Source organism: Pinus tabuliformis, chromosome 7 (genome assembly GCF_031772625.1).
Source record: "Pinus tabuliformis cultivar Carrire ecotype Pingquan chromosome 7, CPIR1, whole genome shotgun sequence".
In the NCBI taxonomy this organism is placed as follows: domain Eukaryota; kingdom Viridiplantae; phylum Streptophyta; class Pinopsida; order Pinales; family Pinaceae; genus Pinus; species Pinus tabuliformis.
The window spans coordinates 539362923-539385715 of NC_142293.1; positions in this window are offsets into that span (position 1 = coordinate 539362923).

The following is a 22793-nucleotide window of genomic DNA, read 5'->3' on the forward strand; positions in this document are numbered from 1 at the left end:
GCCATCTGTTTGTGGATGAAAAGTTGTGCTTCTCTTTAATTTGGTGTCCATTAGTTCCCACAGACTGGACCAAAACTTTCCCACAAATCGGGTGTCTCGATCAGATATAATAGAAGTGGGTAATCCAAAATGAACCCATACATGTTCAAAGAATAATTTTGCAGTTTGTTCAGCGATGATCTGTTTACTACAAGGTATCAAAATACACATTTTGCTGAACCTATCCACAACAACATATAGATAATCATGACCTTTCCTAGATTTAGGTAGTCCTCCAACAAAATCCATGGAAATGCTTTCCCAAGGGTGAGAAGGAACTAGCAATGGAGTGTACAAGCCTAGTTTTCCGTTGTTGGGCTTGCTTTTAGCACACATAGCACATCCCTTTACATATCTAGAAACTGTCTCACTCATTCTTGGCCAATAGCAGGATCTTTGCAGCTATGCAACTGTTTTACTTACCCCAAAGTCACCTGATATCAGAGAAGTGTGTGCTTCCCTAATTATCTTTGCTCTCTCGGTTTGTGGAATGCAGAGTTTCGCATAATGATATAAGAGTCGGTCCTTTACATGATAGTCCAATTCTTCTATTCTTTTGCCTTGACTCAAAGTTGCATATACATCTTTAAAGTCCATGTCCTGAGCATACTGTTCTATGTAGCTTTCATGCAGCACAGAATTATGCTTAAGTATGGTAGATGCATTTATAATGGGTCTAGATAACATGTCCGCAACCTTGTTATGTATGCCCTTTTTATATCTGATGACTAAATGAAACTGTTGTAGAAAACCCATCCATCTGTAATGTCTTGATTGTTGCAACTTAGTTTGGGAGTGTAGATATTGAAGTGGCTGATGATCAGTATGTATTACTGTTTCTTTGCCCATTAAGTAATGTTTCCACTTTTTCACACTCTAAACTAATGCATACAATTCCTTATCATATGTAGGATAGTTGACTACTGCAGGATTAAAAGTCTCAAAATGATAACATATGGGTTTACCGTGTTGTGTCAACACTGCTCCCATGGCATAGTCACTGGCATCAGTTTGGATCTCAAATGGTCTTTGTAGATCTGGCAGTGCTAGTACAGGTGCTGTACTAATTTTTTCTTTCAAGGTGTCGAAGGCTTTCTGCTGTTTGCCTCCCCACTGAAACACCTTGTTCAATCCTATCAAAGCATGTAAGGGAGCTGCAATTGAGGAAAAATTTGAAATGAACTTCCTCCAATATTGTGCTGCACCGAAGAAGCTTCTCACTTCTGTAGCAGACTTGGGTTTAGGCCAGTTTACAATGACTACCACTTTATAGGGATCTATTTTCAATTCACCTCCCCCTACTATATGACCCAAATAATTTAGAGAGGTTTTGCCAAATTCACATTTGGAGAGTTTAACTTAAAGTTTTTCTCTTTTCAAAACATCTAATGTCTGCTTCACATGCTTTAAATGTTCTTCCCACGTTTTACTAAAAATTAGAATGTCATCCAGATACACAATAACAAAATCATCAAGAAAAGGTCTGAGTACATCATTCATTAATCTCATGAAAGTAGCAGGGGCATTGGTCAAGCCAAAAGGCATAACCAGCCATTCATACAATCCCTGCTTTGTTTTGAAAGCAGTCTTCCATGCATCTTGCTCTGCAACTCTGACCTGATGGTATCCACTGTGCAAATCCAGCTTGGTGAAATAAACAGCTTCCTTCAATTGATCTAAAAGATCATCTATGCGAGGAAGGGGATAACGATTTTTTATTGTTATCTTATTCAGTGCTCGATAATCAATGCACATTCTCCACGAGCCATCTTTCTTTCTCACCAAAACGATTGGTGACCCACATGGTGATGTGCTAGGCCTGATGAACCCTTTCTCGAGCAACTCCTGCACCTGCTTCTTGATTTCATCATTCTCTAAAGCAGATAACCTTTTATACTTGTGGCTGCAATGATTGTTTCATCTCCCGAATCTGACCCCAAATCTTTCTTAATAGCTGCAGCAGTCTTCTTCTTCTTACCCTTGGACTTCTTAGGTCTCAGCTCTGGATGTAGAATCCAATAGTGCTCTTAATCATGCCCCTCCTTTTTATAGTGAGTGCATGAAGCTTTGCCTTCCTGTGTAGTGTTAGCCTTCCTTGCTTTCCACTTCTACTTTCTTTTTTCCTTGCTATTGCTTACAGTGGGTTGGGATGGTCCCCCAACTTCTGGATTTCCATTCTTTCCTCTAGCTTCTAGTTGAGTAGCTTGTACAGATACCTCATCTATACTAGTGAGATTAAACATGAGGATGGTATGCCTCATGTAGCTGTGTAGACCACCAATGTACTTCAAAAGAGTTTCTAGTGAGTCTAATGAAATACCCAGCATCAATGCTCTCTTTTTGAACTCTTGAGTATACCCTTGTACACTTTGCCCTTTCAACTGCTGAAGAGTTTTCCAACTCATCATGGCTTGTCGCATGTAGGCCAATGGATAGAACTGCTTTTTTATTGTAGTAACAAATTCACTCTAGACAGAGATGGTCTTACCATGCTTCCTCATATCAGCTTGGGTTCTGCCTTCCCACCAAACCAAGGCAGTTCCCCCTAGGCGAAGGCTTGCCAGCTGAATCTTGCTCTTGTCTGAGTCTATATTTTGTACTCTACAATACATATCAATTTGTCTAATCCAATTGTCCAACTTTTCAGCATTTATCTCTCCATCATATATAGGCAAATCAAATTTAACATCTAACTTAATCAAAGATGCTTTCTTATTATGCATAAGGCTACTAGGAGGTGTAGGGAAGCTTTCTTCTTTTCCCTTTCCTTTTGAGTGGTCATGGGAATGAGATTCATCTTCTTTTTTATATTTCTTAGAGCCTGATGAATCTTCACCCTTATGCTTTCTAAAGTCCCTATACATTTCTTCTACCATAGACTTTATAGCTAGGAAACTTTCTATGAATTGAGGGTCTGGCCCTATAGAACCTTCTTCTGACATTGTCTTTTGAGAATAGACTCTCCCAATTTCAGGATTAGTTTCCACCAACTCTCCTTCTCCTAATTTGAGCTTTGATCTAGTGAGCATTCATAGCTAAACCAACACAAGCTTGTCCAACCTTATAGCCTAGAGCTCTGATACCACTTGATCTGATAATCACCCTATGAGTGACCTCAACTGAAGATTTATTAAACAAAAAGGTATTACAGACTCATGTGCTAGTGTGTGTGTTCTGTGTTATTGAAACAACGGATCGATCAGATTGCCAATACACAGAAAATAAATGGAAAGACAGCAAAGAAATACAGTAAGCAACACAAAGACACAAACACTTTTTAATAAGGAGTTCACCCTATTCTCCAGGGCTACGTCTCCGGTCCAGCTTCAGTGGTGGCCTTGTTTTATTGTGTCTTTCAGCAGAGAAATTACAATACAGGGACTCGATATGAGTTCTCCTGAAGTAGATTTCGCTTGGCAGGGTGGTTCTTGGATTCCCCAAGCCACTCGGAGTACACAGACTCGCGTTCTTCCTACCAGCTCTGTGACCCTCGATCTACAGTGGAAAGAGCCAACTGTGATGCTCAATTCGGACAGATTCCTCTATGGGAAGGCTTGAATCTTCAAGCTCTCTGGTGCTCGATGTTGCCTGTGGTCAGCTCGGCCCTCTGTCTCCTCTGCTTGGCTTTACTGCTCTCTGTGCTTAGTCCTCCTCTCAGGGTTCACTGTTCACTGTCTCTCTTGGTCGCTTGGACTCTTCGCTCTCTCTGAAATATCCCATTCAACTGTCTCTGTTCATGGCTTTAGCCATTTGATCTCCATGCCTGTTCGGTTCCTTTCCCACCTGCATTGATTCGCTTATCGCCTGCGTGCTTGGAGTTCCCTATTCGGCGTCAGCATGAACGCTCGGGAAGTAGCCACGTGTCCTCATTGGAACAACACCAGCCTGCTCGTCGATTCATTTCTTCCTTTATGTCATGGATACATTCTTTCTCCACCGTGGCAGTCAACGGATTCCAAATCCCCTTAAATCGCGACTTAATTCCCTGTTGATTCTGCTTCTGTCTATTGGGTTCAATCTCAGTCGTCCGATCTGGGCTCCTCCAGATCCAACGTCATACGCACGTCGAGCGTGGTTGACTTGCTCGACCGATAACGCACGATCACGGCGGTTTTTCTCTCACCTCCGCTGCCACGCATCAATCGCTGAGTGGGATCGCTCCGCTCTCCTCCAAAACCTCTTACCGTTCAAGGGTGCCCCGATCAATACCGCTGGTTTCCAGGTTGTGGGTCCCACCTTCGTACGATGGTGCTTTTCGTTTCTCCACCCATAGTCCTCTGGCTCCTAACGTGACCGAGTGCTTAAGGCTCTACCATTTCAGCCCTGTTCACTCAGCGATGTGCGATTAGCGCTAATCGCGCTTCGAAAATCAGCTCTTTTTCCCATTTCGGGGCTCCCAAGGGCTATTTCGACCTCCTGCGCAGTCTCCATGGGCCTCGATCAGCGCGCTTTGACCGAGGTCCTCGTCGTTCCACGCCGGCTGCCATGGCCACTGGTTCAGGGTGTTTTCGATTGCTGTTTTGGATTTCATTCGAGATTTGTTCGACTTGATTTAGTCACGGTTCTTTGACAGTCATTTATGGATCCAATTCGGATCACCTTCAAATTTTTATGACGACAATACTTAGGGTTTAGGGTTTAGTCGTGTTCATTTTGTATGTTGTTTTTTTCCAATAATGTTATATCTAGCGTCTAAATAAAATGTTTATGGGTTACATCTAATTTTTTATTTAAATGATGACATCCATTATTTAAGCCTGGGGTGAAATGTACTATTTCAATCAAGTATATTCCCCTGGAGACAATGAAGATGTTAGACGAAGAATGGCAAGCACAACCTGAAGCTCAAGGTACCTCTTCTCCTGTTGGAAAGAGACTCGTAGAAACAGTTCAACTGGCAAAAACTAAGATATCTCAACTGGCCAATACATGAAAGAAACAATAAGATAACATAATTGTATGAGAACAATAGGAAAGTAAATCCAAGGTCGATCTGAGCAGCTTTAACATCAATGGAACTGATTTTCTCGCTTGGAGGAGTGCAAGTGATCCACGTGGATATTGGTGGCCACCCACCAATTCCACTTGGACCTCCACCATTGCTTCTTTCAGTTTTTCAGTTTCCTTAATTGTAGCACAATTTACTATTTTTAGCAGTTTTTCGGGTCCTAAACTTTCGGAGTCGTTTTGAGGCCCTAAATGACGTTTTTTTGGAAATCTACCGCCAGCGATTGTCTGACTAAAATTGTCTTTTTTTTCATAGTCCTCGGAGAGATCTTTGCAACGGGTTATCATGCGCGTCAAACGGAGATAATATGACCAAGTCACAACCTCGGGAAGTTGGCTGTCCAACTCGCCCCAACGGGGCCCATAAACTCTTGGTGTTACATCTCCTCGAGTTAGGGTTTTGGTTGTTTAGGGTTTGCTCTTATTGTTAAATAATAAAAAGGACCTTGAGCCTCATTGTAAGGCAGTTCAGAAGCATGTAGCCACCACATCTCTCCTCAGAGATAAGCTACCATCACCCTAGTTGGTTTATTTCCATTTCCGTTTGTAAGCATATTTCAGTATTTTACATTAATGAAATGAAGTATTATTTCCGTTGCATCTCTGTGTTTATGGTTATCTCCGTAATTTGTTGCGTTCCTATCTAAATCTGGATTAGTGGTATCAGAGCCGTTTGCTTTTCTTTCTCGGTTTTTCTTTGCATGTCCCCAGTGAGGTCGGGATATAAGGAGTTAGGGCTTGAACTGGTCGAACCTTTGTAAGACCAGCCTCGCAAATCCTAACAGCCTCCCATGGCGGATAAAAAGAAAGACGAGGGGGCAAGAGATCTTATCAAAATCTTGCTCGAAGAAGCCCTCGGTGACAAAGGAATGTGATGATGGACAACTTTGCCCAGATCCTTCAGTGGCTACCCAGGGGCGACGCATCGGCTTCCAACAGCTACTCTAGAAACGCCACACCGTTTAAGGTACAATTTAATTTTGAAATCCCCATATTCTAGGGTTAGATAGATGCAAATGTCATCGATAAATGGTTAAATCTGCTAGAGGGTTATTTTTCTGTTCATGATTTTTCCAGTTGGGAAAAGATTATTTCCACCCTTCTCAAAGCAGCCCCCCACGTCAAGGACTGGTGGGAAACCTACTCCGAGCAAAAGGATGAAAGTACAGGCTCACTATTTTCAGCCGCACCCACTTGGAATTCATTCCGAGATGCCATCAAATAATAGTACTACCCTGTTGGAAGCTATGAGGATCAATACATAAAGTGGACCACGCTACAGTAGGGAAGGGACTAAGACGTGTCGAAGTTTACCAATATTTTACATATCCTTCATACAAATTTGGGTATCAAGGATTCAGAGAATCATTTGGTACTCAAATACCGCAGCTGCCTGCATAAGTACATCCAGGAAGAAATAGAATTCCTAAACATCTCCTCGCTCGGCATGGCATACCGATATGTTGTCAAGATAAAGCAAAAGTTTAAATAGAAGAAGCGAGACATTGGATCTGTGAATCCAAAGTAAGGGAAAGGTGCCCCCAAACCGCAAAACAAAGGACAAAGCTAAGGCGGGGCAGCCCAAGACAACCCACAAAAGCTACAAGCAAAGAACAGCGCCACAATGCCGAAAAAGGACACGGGAAAGTGGTGTGAGTTCCATAAGAGCTCCACTCACAATACAAGTGAGTGTCGGTCCAAGTAGTCAATAGTGGCCGAGCTAAAGGTTTCAGAACCAGATGCAAGTTCCAACTTTGAGTCAGAACCCGATAAGGGGAATGACAAAGGGAATTAGATTATCGATGTGGAGCCCAACGCCATCGTTGCCACCACGAAGATCCAGAAGGAGGAACTCGAAGATCCAAAGGAGGAGGAGCATCTCTTCCACTCCCAAGTGTGGGTAAAGGGCTACCCGGCAAGTTCATTGTTGACAACAGGAGCCAAAACAACTTCATTTTGATAAAGGTCGTGACGTGGCTGGGCTTATCGACCACAGCACATCCACAATTGTACACCATCGGATGGCTTCACCAAGGACAGGATCTTCGCGTGAGCCAGCAGTGTCACCTTCTATACAACATCAAGCCCTTCACGGATGAGGTATTGTGTGACATTGATCCCCTTGAACTTTTTGATGTATTATTAGGACAACCATACTTGTGGAAGTGACATGATGTGTATGAATCAAGGTCTTGTGCTATTATTGTTACTTTGGGAAATAGATTGTACAAGATACCGGAGGTAGCACCACCTACCACCATCTCTTTGGTTATTGCAAAACAATGCAGTAAGCTCATTTCCAAAACTGGGAAATTTGTTTTCCTGGTGATACGCCCTCAAGGAAAGAAGAAGACGGTGGCCACGACCTCCAGACAGGGCCCCTCTGCACGACACTTACAGATGGACAAGGTCATGGAGGAGTACGAGGACATCTTCACCTCCCCCACAGGGGTTCCTCTACACTGTCAGGTCAACCACTCCATCGATATGACCCTAGGTGTGCCGCTGCCCAATGGACCAATCTATCAGTGCTCCATTCTAGAGAACGACGAAATCAAGAGGCAGATTTAGGAGATGTTGCAGAAAGTTCACATCCGTCAAATTTCATCGCCCTGTGGGAGCCCGATTGTGTTGGTACAGAAGAAGGATGGGACTTGGAGACTCTGTATTGACTATCGGGCACTGAACAAGATCATTGTTCATAATAGGTACCTGATCCCATGGATTGATGACCTCTTGGACCAATTGAAGGGGGCCAAATATTTCAGCGAGATCGATTTGAAGTCAGGATATCATCAGGTACCAATCAAACCCTCTGATGTGTGGAAGACTGCCTTCAAAGCCAATGAGGGCCTTTTCGAATGGTTGGTTATGCCTTTTGGATTGACGAATGCTCCTACAACCTTCATGAGGCTAATGGACGACATCTTGCGATGTTTCACCAACTCATTTGTAGCGGTATACTTGGATGACATCCTGATCTTCAATTAGAGTTGGGAAGAGCACCTCCACCACATCTGACAGGTTCTCCAAACACTGCGGTAACACAAGTTATGTGCCAATTTGGAGAAATGAACTTTTGGCATGACCCAGGTTTAGTATCTGGGATACATTATTGATCAATAGGGTGTGCATGTGGATCCAGCCAAGATCCAAGCCATTCGGGATTGACCATCTCCAACCACTCTGACAGAGCTTCGCAGCTTTCTAGGTCTTGCCAACTTCTACCATAGGTTCGTGGTGGGATTTTCTCATATCACTTGGCCCTTGAGTCAAGTCACTAAGGGAGAAGTGAAAGCAAAATTCTTTTGGTCTGAATCTCAACAGAAGGCATTCACAGAGTTGAAATATCACCTCTACTCGACTCTAGTGCTTGCATTACCAAACTTGCAACAACCATTTGAGGTGGAGACAGATGCCTCTGACTATGCTATTGGGGCAGTACTTACTTAAAATGGGCATCCAGTGGCATATCATAGTGAGACACTTTCAGACACAGTCCGAAAGTATCCCACTTATGACAAAGAGATGTATTCCATTGTGCAGGCCTGTCGACAATGGAAGCATTACATTTTGGGGAAGGAAACAGTCATCCACACAAACCACTGACCCCTGTAGTTCATACAAACCCAAGGGAAATTACAGAATGATCGCCAACAGAAGTGGTCCACATACTTGCAACAGTTCCATTTAAATATCAGGTATAAGAAGGGCAGCACCAATAATGTTGCAAATTGCCTCAGTCGACCATCGATCATGGCATTAACCACCGTGCTCAACTCTTGTGAGCACGAGACTTCTGATTGACCACTTCTCTACAAAAGCGACCTAGAATTTGGCCACACATACCAGACACTCTTGGAGGGTCAGAATGTTCTATTTTCACCTCCAGGATGCCCTGTTATGCCACCTGGATCACCTTTTTGTTCCCTCAAGCGAGTGTGCCAAGATGATTTGGGAAGCACACTATATTCGGGCTGTTGGGCATTTCGAGGTCGAGAAAACGGTGGCAGTACTGCAGAAGTATTTCTATTGGCCGAATCTTCGACAGGATGTCGGAAAGTACATCAGATCATGCACTACATGCACCATTGCCAAACCGACCATCAAGAAGCAAGGCCTCTATACCCCACTACCTACCCCTAGTCGACCTTGGGAATCCATCTCCATGGATTACATGTCAGGCCTTCCTTCCACTAAGCATGGAAACGATTGTGTTTTTATGGTCATCGACAGGTTCTCAAAGATGGCCATTATGGCGACCTATAAGAAGAATATCACAGCAGAAGCCACTTCTAAACTCTTCTTTGAATGAGTGTGCGTAAACTTTAGGATCCCACAGTCTATCATCTCAGATCGGAATAGCAGGTTCCTCAATACATTTTGGTCCAGTCTCTGGTTGATGCTGGATACCAAACTCACTAAGTCCACAGCCTTCCATCCTCAAACTGATGGCCCGACAGAGGTTGTCAACAGGATGATCGTACATATTCTTCTCATGTACAACTCAAAGCATCCATGCACATGGGACGAGAGCCTCCCCTATGTTCAACACAGCTACAACCGGACTCTCCATAGCTCCACTGGCCACAACCCTTTTTAGGTGGGCTTGGGATTCCAACCATTATTTCCCATTGATGTGGCCATGCCATTTGCAACTACTCACGCAAATTCGACTCATGTCTAGTCTGAAACAGATAAGGAAAATAGCTTCATTGAGCACATCCAACATATTCGCTAGCAGGTGCATGACATTCTGGAGAAATCAAATGCCAAGTACAAGCAGTGACATGATCAACATCGAGTGCCACACAAGTTTCAGGTGGGAGACAAAGTCTGGTTGCATTTGCAAAAGGAACGCCTTACCGGAGCCTATCGGAAACTCAGACCACTCTGATATGGTCCTTACACCATTACCAAGGTTGTGGGAGACAATTCATTTGAGCTCAGCATTCCCCCATTCCTTGGCCTACACCCAGTGTTCAATGTGAACTGCCTTCGGCCATACTTCCCACCATTACTAGACACATCCGACATTGTAGAACATCTCACACCCACAGGGTTAAATCCAAATTGCATGGAACAAGCTGCAACTGATCAGATCATGGACACACAGATCAAGCACACTCGCCAACAGAATATCCAACTATATCTAGTTGTCAAAGTAGGCCAACTCCTTTACCAAGGCAAGTGGCTCACCAAGGACGAAGTTCAGCAGAAGTTTCCTCATCTTATGTAGGAACTCAATGCAATGGGGACCATTACTTCCTAAGGGGGAAGGAATGATCCAGGTGGATATTGGTGACCACCCGCCAATTCCACTTGGACCCCCACCATTGTTGTTAGGGTCCCACCATAACCCCCTTATTCATGTAGTAGGATCGATTCATAGTTATAGTTAAGTAAGGAGTAAATAAAGCCCATATTAATAATTGTAAGTGGTTAACCTGCAATTAATGACGGGACCACAGTTAGTTGCAAATGGGCCATGGTATTAGATAGATGGTATTAATAAGAACCATGGTATTGATCCATGGTATTGCATGTATGAGTCATATATAAAGGATAGAGACTCCCTGCGAGGAGCATTGTGTCTTATTTTGTAATCGAGCTCTGCTCTATTGGAGGTTGCCCCCTCGAAGAGGCAAGTGAACATTGCTTTCTGAATAATAAAATACTTGCTGTTGTTTCTCACTATTCTATGTTCTGGGTATATTTCTTCGCATATTCTGTATTCCGGTATCGTCTTGCAGGTTAAGAGCATAACAAGTGGTATCAGAGCTCTTTCCAGGGCCGGTGGGATCTCCATTTCTTAGCAAATTTTTTTTTGGCTAGAGACGTGTTCCGACATCTTTAAACCACGGGATCTGTCGTTGAGCGCATAAACCTGCGGATTTGGGGAGGCATGCACACAGGAAATACAAGAGGTGGTCACGCTTGTTGGACTCCCTTGTAACCCCTGTGGGTACCCCTTCGAGTAGTAGCGCATTAGACAGAACCGCGCACGGATTGTCTTCCAAGTACCCTCTGGGTATATCGAAAGCCCCCTAGCTCCTTTGAAACCTCGCCATAGATAAACCGTCGGCCGTCTTGCTGCTACAGTACACCGAGAACAGCACTCGGAGAGATTACTCGCTCGTACGATAGGGTAGTCGAGTTGTATGGCTAAGGGTACGGTTGATCCTCCTTAGTTAGAGCCCTGAAACATTGGGCCGAGTACTACTGTCAGTCCTTTATGTATATTTCGATCTGTAGCACCTGACACTCCTCGAGACCATAGTCCCATTTTCTATCTTGGGATCACACATAATCTCTGCCAGATCAGATCTCGCAAGTGGGGTTGTAGCAGCAGCAGACATCAGTCCCGTAGTTCCGAGTTAGCAGACCAGCCTTTCTGATCCATCAGATCCGCAGTAGCAGTCGGTGCCGCCACTCAGAGCTATCCGATCAGCCATTCAGATCTCTCAGATCCACCAGATCTGAGTAGTTGTGTGGGGTTCCTATACCGGGGAGTGATTTTCGCAGGACTTTTGGCAGCATTGACATTTTGGACATTGAGACCCCCCGGGGCGCTTATTGGTGATCTAGCCGATAAGAATCAAGACGACGAGCTGAGCAAGGTGGTACCATTCAATTGTCAGTGAAAAAAAATTCGGGTGGTCCCAAATTTCAAGTACATAGGATCGGTGCATGGTAGAAACTAGAGCTCAAACTATGGCCAATGAGAAGATCGACAAACTTGAACAATCCTTGCAATCCATCCAATCTCAACTTGACAGACTAACTAACACACTCTTTAAAGGCAAGGAGGAAGCCCGCGAGGAGGCGTATATTGGCAATGGACATAGTGAGGGTGAGTCTAGCCACTCTCTTCACCTCTGGGGCACCCACCAACAATCCCGTCCGTGACCTCCCAAGCTGGATATGCATAAATTTGATGGTACTCACCCGGCTGCATGGATAGCACAAATGGAGCAGTATTTCAATCTGAATAACATCTTAGATAATGAGACTCATCTTATGGTGGGGAGCATGTACTTGGACAATGCAAGATGGCAATGGTGGGAATGGCATCAACGTTGCAATGGAAGTTTTCTGACTTGGGCCACCTTCAAAAAAGCTCTTACAGAGCGCTTTGACCAGGAATCTTCTTTTTTGGGTCGTCTCACTAAGCTCTGACAGACTGGCACAGTGGATGAATATATTACAGCCTTTTAAGCCTTAGCTTTCCGCACTAGGGATCTCTCAGATGTGTTCTACACGGAATGTTTTATCAGCGGTCTTAAAGAGGCCATACAAGCCAACGTCCGACTACACCACCCTCCCACATGGTCGGACGCTTGCAAGGTAGCTCGTAATGTGGAATGTGCGTTAGCAGCCTAGTCCGTTCGCCCAAATTTCACCGCCAAGGTTCACCCCCCACAGGCTCACAGCACGACTCAAACACTTGAGTTTCAAAAGGTGTCACCTGTAGAAATGGCCGAAAGAAGAAAACAGGGATTATGTTACTACTGTGATGAAAAATACTCCCCAAGTCATAAATGCAAGGAGCCTAAATTTTTTCAAATTGATGCCACTGATTACAGCTCATCGGAGGAAGCCCCACCACTTGAGGAACCGGAGGAGGTAGAAGAAGACAACCAAAAGGACAATGTCCCTGACGAACCAGTTATTTCGTTGCATGCTTTGGCGGGGATTTCTTCACCTCAAACTCTCAAAATCAGAGGTTTTATTAAACATCGCCCAGTAGTAGTCTTGATTGATAGTAGAAGTACACATAATTTCATCCATCAAAAAGTCGCGGAAGCAGTGCATTGTTTTGTACGAGCAGTTTCTAACTTCCAAGTCCAAATTGCGGATGGGGAAACAATGAAATGTGAAGGCCGCTATGAAAATGTCAAACTTCAAATGGGGGATTATCAGTTGAAGACCCACATGTTTGCCATACACATGGGGGGGTGCGACATTGTCCTTGGTGCTGAATGGCTTCGCACTCTTGGGCCAATCACAATGGATTTTCAGGAGTTATATATGAGCTTTAAGCAGAACAACTCCACATATACCCTCCGTGGACTCCAGGCAGGAGCTCCCTCTATCATCAGCTCACATAGGATGGAAAAATTGCTAAAAAAGGGCCATCATGGAGTTATCGCTCAATTTAATTCCATCCAGGCCGTCGAACCCAATTCTCTGCCGATTCATCCTGAGATGCAACAGATTTTAAATAACCATCTGCCAGTCTTTGACAAGCCTCATTAGCTTCCACCCTCGCGAGGGGAACATGATCATAGAATCACCTTGGTTCCAAGGGCCCAGCCACCAAATGTGCGCCCATACAGATATCCATTCACCCAAAAGAATGAAATAGAAAAAATAATCAAGGAACTTTTGGAAGCAGGTGTCATTCGTCCCAGCATTAGTCCTTATTCATCACCGGTGGTCATGGTGCTCAAGAAAGATGGGGAATGGCGGATGTGTCCAAACTTCAAGGCCTTCAATAAGTTGACAGTCAAAGATAAATTTCCCATCCCGGTTGTTGATGATTTGTTGGATGAAATCAATGGGGCTCAATTCTTCACTAAGTTGGATCTTCACTCAAGCTACCACCAAATTCGCATGAAGGAAGTTGACATTACAAAGACTGCTTTCAGAACTCATGAAGGCCATTATGAGTTCCTGGTCATGCCATTCGGTCTTTGTAATGCCCCATCTACTTTTCAGAGCCTTATGAACCACCTTCTCAAACTATATCTCAGGAAATTTGTCCTTGTCTTCTTCAATGACATCCTCATCTATAGCTGCACTTGGGCCGCACATCTTCAGCATGTAGATCTGCTCTTGCAACTGCTCTGCAAGCATGAATTATTTGTTAAGATGTCCAAATGTTCTTTTGGCATGGAAGAAGTTGAGTATTTGGGCGACATTGTGGGGCGAGAAGGTGTCAAGGTGGACCCCAAAAAGATCCAGGCAATGCAGGATTGGCCTCAACCTAAGACCTTGAAGAGCCTGAGAGGATTCTTGGGTCTCACAGGCTATTATCACAAATTTGTCTGCAATTATGGCCGCATTGCGAAGCCCCTCACTCAACTCTTCAAGAAAAATTCATTCTTCTGGAATGATGATGCACAACCGGCATTTATAACTCTCAAAAATGTCATGTGTTCCACTCCAGTCTTAGCACTACCTGATTTCAGCAAATCTTTTGTCATTGAATGTGATGCTTCGGGTACGGGTATTGGGGCAGTCTTAATGCAGGAAGGTCGACCCTTGGCCTTCACAAGCCAACAACTAAGTGGGAGGAATCTGGGACAATCTACCTATGAGAAGGAAATGATGGCCATCTTACATGCAGTAGATACCTAGCGACCTTACTTACTGCGGCAACGTTTCCAAATCCGCACAGACCATCATAGTCTTAAATATTTTTTGGAGCAACGCCTATCCTCCCCACAACAAAATAAATGGCTCGCCAAAATTCTGGGATATGATTATGAGATCATTTACAAGAAAGGGCGCGAAAATAGTGTAGCAGATGCATTATCTCGCCAATTTGAGGAGGAAAGTACCCTTCTCGCAATTTCCCTTCCCATTCTAGAATGGATTGAAGAAGCTCACAGGGAATGGTTTTCACATCCTGGGCTCTCCCAACTCATTACTCAATTGCAGGTGGATCCAAATTCCACCAAAGGCTACTCGTGGCAGGATGAGATTCTTCGCTACAAGGACAGAGTCGTAATATCACCAACATCCACCCTCAAAAGCCGCATTTTGGCAGAATTTCACTCATCCCCCACTGCAGGACATTCAGGCTTTCAGAAGACATATGCTCACACTAGAAGATCATTTTTTTGGACAGGCATGAAAAAGGACATCCTTACTTTTGTAGCGGAATGCGATGTCTGTCAACGCCACAAAGGGGAGACAGTCAAAGCACCCGGCACATTACAACTGTTGCCCATCCTGGCATCTATATGGACAGAGGTTTCTATGGATTTCATTACAGGTCTTCCAAAGTCAAGAAACAAGTCAATCATCATGGTGGTTGTGGACCGACTCTCTAAGTATGCTCATTTCTGCGCCCTACCCCACCCGTTTACACCGACTTTGGTCGCTCAATCTTTTATGGATCAGATCTTCAAATTGCATGGCATGCCCACTTCTATTGTGTTTGATCGTGACCGGATCTTCGCCAGTAAATTTTGGCAGGAACTCTTCAGGCTACAAGGCACCCAACTAAAACTTAGTACTTCCTATCATCCACAAACGGATGGTCAAACTGAAGCTGTCAACAAATGTCTGGAAACCTACCTTAGGTGTTTCACTTCAGAAAAGCAACATCTATGGGTACAGTGGTTGCCTCCAGCTGAATGGTGGTGTAACACCAACTATCATGCCACCACCAAAGTGACTCCCTATGAAGCAGTTTATGGTCAACTCCCTCCTTCCCCTACTTCTTATATCAAGGGGTGCCCCAAGGTACAAGTAGTGGATCAACTCCTACAAAACCGCACAACCATGCTCACCCACCTTAGAGAGAATCTTCATCAAGCTCAAAACCGCATGAAGCAACAGGTAGATCAGCATCGCTCAGAGCGCCAATTTCAAGAAGGGGATCAGGTATTTTTGAGGTTGCAACCATATAAGCAAACTTCACTCAAAGACAAGGGTTGTCAAAAACTATCTCCAAAATTCTACGGACCATATCAAGTACTTCAGCACATTGGAGAAGTGGCCTACAAGCTAGCTTTGCCACCCACTGCAAAAATCCATCCAGTTTTCCATGTCTCATGCCTCAAGAAAGTGATTGGGAACAATTGCAGAATTCAAACCAGTCTACCTGAATTGGATGAAGAAGGGTCAATCTGGCTCCAACCTGAACAGGTCCTAGACACACGAGAATGGCACCTGCGTGGCTGCATGATCAAGGAAGTCCTCGTCAAGTGGAAAGACACCTCTCCGGAAGATGCAACCTGGGAACCAGCCACTATTCTTCAGCAGTTTCCGTAGCTTTAACCTTGAGGACAAGGCTATTCCTAAGAGGGAGGGCATGTTAGGGTCCCACCCTAACCCCCTTATTCATGTAGTAGGATCGAGTCATAGTTATAGTTAAGTAAGGAGTCAATAAAGCCCATATTAATAATTGTAAGTGGTTAACTCGCAATTAATGACGGGACCACAGTTAGTTGCAAATGGGCCATGGTATTAGATAGATGGTATTAATAAGAACCATGGTATTGCATGTATGAGTCATATATAAAGGATAGAGACTCCCTGCGAGGAGCATCGTGTCTTATTTTGTAATCGAGCTCTGCTCTATTGGAGGTTGCCCCCTCGAAGAGGAAAGTGAACATTGCTTTTTGAATAATAAAATACTTGCTGTTGTTTCTCACTATTCTATGTTCTGGGTATATTTCTTCGCATATTCTGTATTCCGGTATCGTCTTGCAGGTTAAGAGCATAACAATTGCTTCTTTCAGTTTTTCAGTTTCCTTAATTGTAGCACAGTTTACTTATTTTAGCAATTTTTTGGATCCTAAACTTCCAGAGCTGTTTTGAGGCTCTAAATGACGTTTTTTTGGAAATCTACCGCCTGCGATTTGTTGTCTAAAATTGTATTTTTCTTCATAGTCCTCGGAGAGATCTTTCCAATGGGTTATCATGCATGTTAAACGGAGATAATATGACCAAGTCGTGACCCCAGGAAGTTGGCTATCCAACTCACCCCAACAGGGCCCATAAACTCTTGGTGTTACATCTCCTCGGGTTAGGTTTTTGGTTGTTTAGGGTTTTCTCTTATTGTTCAATAATAAAAAGGCCCTTGAGCCTCATTGTAAGGTAGTTTAGAGGCATGTAGCCACCACATCTCTCCTCAGAGATAAGCTACCATCGCCCTAGCTGGTTTATTTCCATTTCCGTTTGTAAGCATATTTCAGTGTTTTACATTAATGAAATGAAGTATTATTTCCATTGCATCTTTGTGTTTATGATTATCTCTGTAATTTGTTGCGTTCCTATTTAAATCCTGATCAGCAAGTAGCGGAGCAAGTGCTCTTCTAAATCTAAATTTATTCACAAGTAGCGGAGCAGAGATGTACTTGTGAATAAATTTAAATTTAGAAAAGAACCTGCTCTGCTACCTATGCTCCGCCAGGCGAGAAAAGAGATTCCATTCTTGTTAAAGCTGCTCAGATCAACCTTGTATTTACTTTCCTGTTGTTCTCGTATAGTTATGGTATCTTATTGTTTCTTTCTTGTATTGGCTAGTTGAGATATCTTAGCCTTTCCTCGCTGAACTATTTTTGTGAGTCTCATTCCAACATGAGAAGAGGTACATTAAGGTTCAGGTTGCGCTTATCATTCTTCGTCTAACATATTCATTGTCTACAGGTGAATAATACTTTATTGAAATAGTATAGTTCACCCCAAGCTTAAATAATGGCTACCATGGACTGTTCATCATTTAAATAAAAATTTATGCATAACCCATAAACATTTTATGTAGACCCTAGGTATAACGTCATTAGAAAAGAAAACAACATACAAAATGAACATGACTAAACCCTAAACCCTAAGTATTATCGCCATAAATATTTGAAGGGCGGAATTGGAAAAATAAGTTCAAGCCACTGGGAAGAAAACCTTCTCAAACCGATAAACACCAGCCAGTGATCTTTAAAACCAGAAATTTTGATGTAAAAATTGACTAGGGTTCAAGAACATTCGAGTAAAAGCACTAGCTCCAACCACGTTAAATTGTCCAGGGTTGTAAAATCAATAGCTCCAACCACATTAAATTATGCAGGGTTGTAAAATCACTAGCTCCAACCACGTTAAATTGAAATGTGCTTAAAGATACAAAGCATAATCATACTTGATTGAGATACAGTTCACCCCAGCCTTAAATAATGGTTTCAATGGACCATTCATCAATTAAATAAAAATTTAAACGGAACAAATATCAACAAAGAGGAAAATATTACCTGAACCAATAAAAATTTGATCACATCACACACTACTTGAGCTCCAAATTCAATTACCTCCATCCATTTCCAAGTTATCGCAGTTTTTCTTTCACACCTACGCTCCAGAAAAGTGGTTACATTGATGTTAAAGTTGCTCAAATCGACCTTGGATTTACTTTCATGTTGTTCTTGTTCTCCAATAGACATATATATTTAACTTTAGGTGGATGGGGATGAGTTGACTTTTGTTTTTTAAATTTAATGGACGAGTAAGATTGGCTCCATGGAATATGCTTATATGCTTTGTCTGAGTTCAAGATCAACCGATGTAAGAAAGGGAGCGGAAGCGATGGGGAGAAAAGGGAAGAAAAAAAATGATTTTTAAATAATTAATTTCAAAAGAAAATATAGCATAATTGTTGAATGAAAAACAAAAAAATTAGAAATTAAATAAATGTCTTGAATTAAAAGGGTAGGCAGCAATGACATGTGGTTAACCTGAAGCGTTTGTTGGCAATAACATGTGGTTAACCTAAAGCGTTTGTTTCAACAGTCGATGCTTCCATTCTAACTGAAATCGAAAAAAAGTTAAGAGTAGGCGGCGATGACATGTGGTTAACCTCCTGAAACATTTGTTTCAACAATTGATGCTTCCATTCTCCACCATTTAGATCACGGTGGAAGGCTAACGCTTTCATTCACAGCCAATCTTTCTTCCCATCGAATCTTCTATTTACAAATCTCCTTGTGTTTCCTGTTGAATCTCGTATTTTCCCATTTCAGATCACATGCAGACCCAAACAAAAGGGCCTTCAATTTCCCATGGCGGATCACATGCTCAGACCCTTCAATTTCTTAATTTCAAACCCTTCAAATTTATTAATTTCAGACCCTCGAATCACTTCCTAATGTTTTTTTCTTTCCCATCAACTGATTTTCATGTGGTTGTTCTTTTACTTTCACAACCCATGAATTTGCGAGAAAATTTTCACATGTAATTCCATCCTTCTATTCAACATCTTGACAATGGCTCCATCTAGGGTTTTGAGTTTGTTATCGCACAAAGTGTCTAGGCACCGCGACAACGCTCAGAGTAAGGGTTGTCTCTCTAATCCTTACTCACTTCATTTAGACTCTCTCCTTGACAAGTCAAGGGTGGTAGTCCCTAAGGTGAATGAATGAGGATAGCATGTAGAACACTGGCTCTAGTAGACTTAAGGATGAGCCACTTGTGTAATATATATAACAAGTCCTAGTTAACTAAGATGGATTGATCAAACAATTAATACAAATAAGACACAACCACAAGATAGAAATGATTTTAGACCAGTGCCTTATATTCAATTAACCATAGACTAAATAAAAACAAGTTATCCAGATCAATTTATAAATATGGAAAAGAGACGATCATGAACATTTAAATGTCAACACCCAAAATTTTATCATGCAAGAGTTTCTAGTAATTAAATCCCATTAAGAATTATGAAATTTAAATGATAAGCAATGATTCCATATTTAAAATGTTTTTCATTAATAACCCAGATCTAGAATTTATCTTTCTCCTATAGCCAATCTTTAGATATGACTCTAAAACATTAACCTCACTTGACAATAAATAAACCACCACCACAAAATTTAAAATTTTACACTTAACACACCAAAAGACACCAAGGAACTTTGGATCAGAATTTAATTATCCCTTAGGTAAATTTTTAATGTGCTAAGGCTGTGAAGCAAAATTTAAAGTGGTAAATGAAGAAATTAAATTTTTAATGTGACAAAAGTAAAAAATCAAAAAGAGTTTAATAACTTAAATTTTTAATAGGCCAAAGGCCACATAAAAAAATTTAAATTTTTCAAAGCGTAAGTCCTCTTTTGATTTAATTCTTTTAGAAATTTTAAAGTCACATAAAAATTATTTTTATTTATTTAGTTAGTTTTTAGATTTTTATATCAAACAAAATAAAAAAATACAAAAAGAAGTAAAAACACAAATAAAACCAAAGGCACATGAGGAAATTAAAACAAAAAAAATCAAAACGTGAAAAGAAAAAAAAAAAAAAAACAAAAAATGAATTTATTAATAAAACTAAAACCTAACCCTAATGAATACACAAGAGATAAAACAAATAAAAGAAAAAAATGAATGTGAAGTCGAATTTTTGTATGCAGGACAGCAACAGCTAAGAGGAGGAACTCATGACAAGGAGCAGTGAGTAGGGCTTCAACAGAGGAAGATACATAGGTCGATGAGGAGCGAATAGGAAGGACACATTAGCATATGGCAGTGTTAGATTGCAAGGTCGACAGTAGAGGGAGGAGTGATGTTGGGACGCGAGGGAAGTGAAACTATGCGTAGATGAACAAGTTGTGGCCTTGGTATGGAGGAAGGGGTAGCACAAGCCTTGGCAAATGTGAATGGAGAGGGATTAGGATGCAAGTTGAAGAGCCACGGATTAGGAGAAGGAGCTAGAGATCGAATGAGAGGGATCATGCAGCAACAAATGGATGATTGTGTGCAGGAATAAGGAGCGCAGTGAGGAGGGTGAGGGAATTTTGATAGAGGCTACAAGTTTGCAGGAGATAAAAAGGGAAACGTGAGTGGATGGAAGGTTGCGGAAAAAATACAGAATAGTATGTAGGTCAAGGGAGAATGCCGGCAGCGTGGGATAGGAAAATGACACACATATGGAGAAAGCGAGGAGTAGAAGAGATGAGGAAGGCCGCATATGGGAGACGTAGTGTAGTATGGAAATGAGGGGAAAAAGGAAGACTTCAGGCAGTAAGGAAATTCGAATTTTTCCATAAACCCCAAACATGCAGACAACAAAAAAAAATCAAAATTTTCCGGAGGGGAAAAACGTAGCAAAAAATGGAGGCTCAATACAGCGGCAGATAGGAGAAAAATGGTAGCCAAAAACTTAAGAAAATTTCCTAGAAAATCTTATTTTAAAATGATATTCTTCTTTTCTTCAAATTTATCCCTGAAACCCTTATGAAAATTTCCAGATCCAAGAAATTTTAAACCCTTGGACTGCAAAAAATTTGAATAAAATCCCTCTAAAATTATGTTGATGAACCCCAGAGATCTAGATCTTACCCTCCAGGGCCTAGATCTGGACTCTACACAAATTTCTTCCTCAGATTTGTAGCTGCACGAAAATAAGAAAACAGCCAAACGATATATACAATGATAAAAACTAAAACCCAGAAAAACCCATGTTAGAAAAATAATTACAAAATTTACAAACTACAGGATCTAATTAGCCAAATCTACCTTTATGCCACACACAAAGAATTAAACTTTTAAATTTTTAAGGAGGTGCTAACTCAAAACCCTTCGTGTATCACCAACAAAATCCTTATGATAAGACCGAAGCTAGTCTATTTGGGCTCTTCTAAGAACATAGGTCGGGAGTTGGCTGGTCCAACTGAAAACTTCCCCTAATGCCCGAGGATCTAAAATCAAGATTTCCCTATAAAACACGATCCAACCATTAAAAATAGAGCGAGAAAATAATAATAAAACTTAAACAAATAGAGATACATGTTATTACGTTCAAAATTTAAATTATTATTGAAACCCCAACGACTTAGCAAGATACTTGTACTCAAATCACTCTTTAGAAGCTATCATCAATGGCTTTAGAAAAGATTATGCATGAAAACAACACCTCTTACAGTATTGTCATGAAGAGTAACACTAGAAGAACTTAACCCCAAAGTCTTTCTTTATTATCCAGAAAAAACATTACACAAGAGATTCTTGCTAAGCACAGACTCAAAGGTCGGATGCATCGACTAACAAATGACAACCTATTTAAAGATAAATCATCCAACGTCTAGCTCAAGTGATCCTCGTCAAAGAAATCTCGATCGTTGATGAAGATTAAGTTTTCTTTTAATCTCATTCGTCGAAATATTTAAATATTTGGGGAAATTCGAAATTTTTAATTAAATGCATTTTAATTAACTCAAAAATAAAAATTTTGAGTTAATTTCCCCAAAAAATTGACTTTAACTTAACCCCCATGGATCAAAGGTTTAAAATTTAGCAAAATAATTAATTTACCTTAGTCCTGAGACCTTTTAGAATTTAATTTTTAAGAACCGATGAATTTTTCCTTTGGATAAATTAAATCTACCTAGGACCTAGAATTAATTAAATTTATGGCTTAGGATTTTAATTAATTTTTGGTCAGAAAATTTAATTAATTAACCTATTAAAGTATAAATTATTTTTCCAACCTTCAAGATATTTTACATCATGATTTTCCTATTTTTTACATCATAAGGGGGAAAACCCATTTGTAAAAGACCCTCAGGGATAACCCATTTCTGTGACACAAATATAATCCAGCGGATCAAACAATTTGTAATAAAATAACCTAACCAAATAGTTAGGATTATTCCCGAATCACTTTTACATAGACCTGATCTAGAATACTAGGACTCACCTAAGATCCTAGTGACAAAATCCATTCGAGCTTTGGGGTAAAACTGGAGGAAAACTCTACTGACCATCCAAGAATGGATCGGTGAGACAAAAAACCTCTGAGAATGGAGATCATCACTAGAAAAGTAGCTTTACCTAGTTCGTTACATGACACGAATCTGGTGATATTATTTACATTATACACATGCAGAAAGGGTTTACATAACATCTTGGAAGTCAAGCTGATGATGATATCTGGACGGTATGGACACATCGATCAGGCACTATCCCTTTTGTGAAAAAAGGGGTTGTACTGTTATGGGTCGTTGACACGTAGTGGTCAACATCTA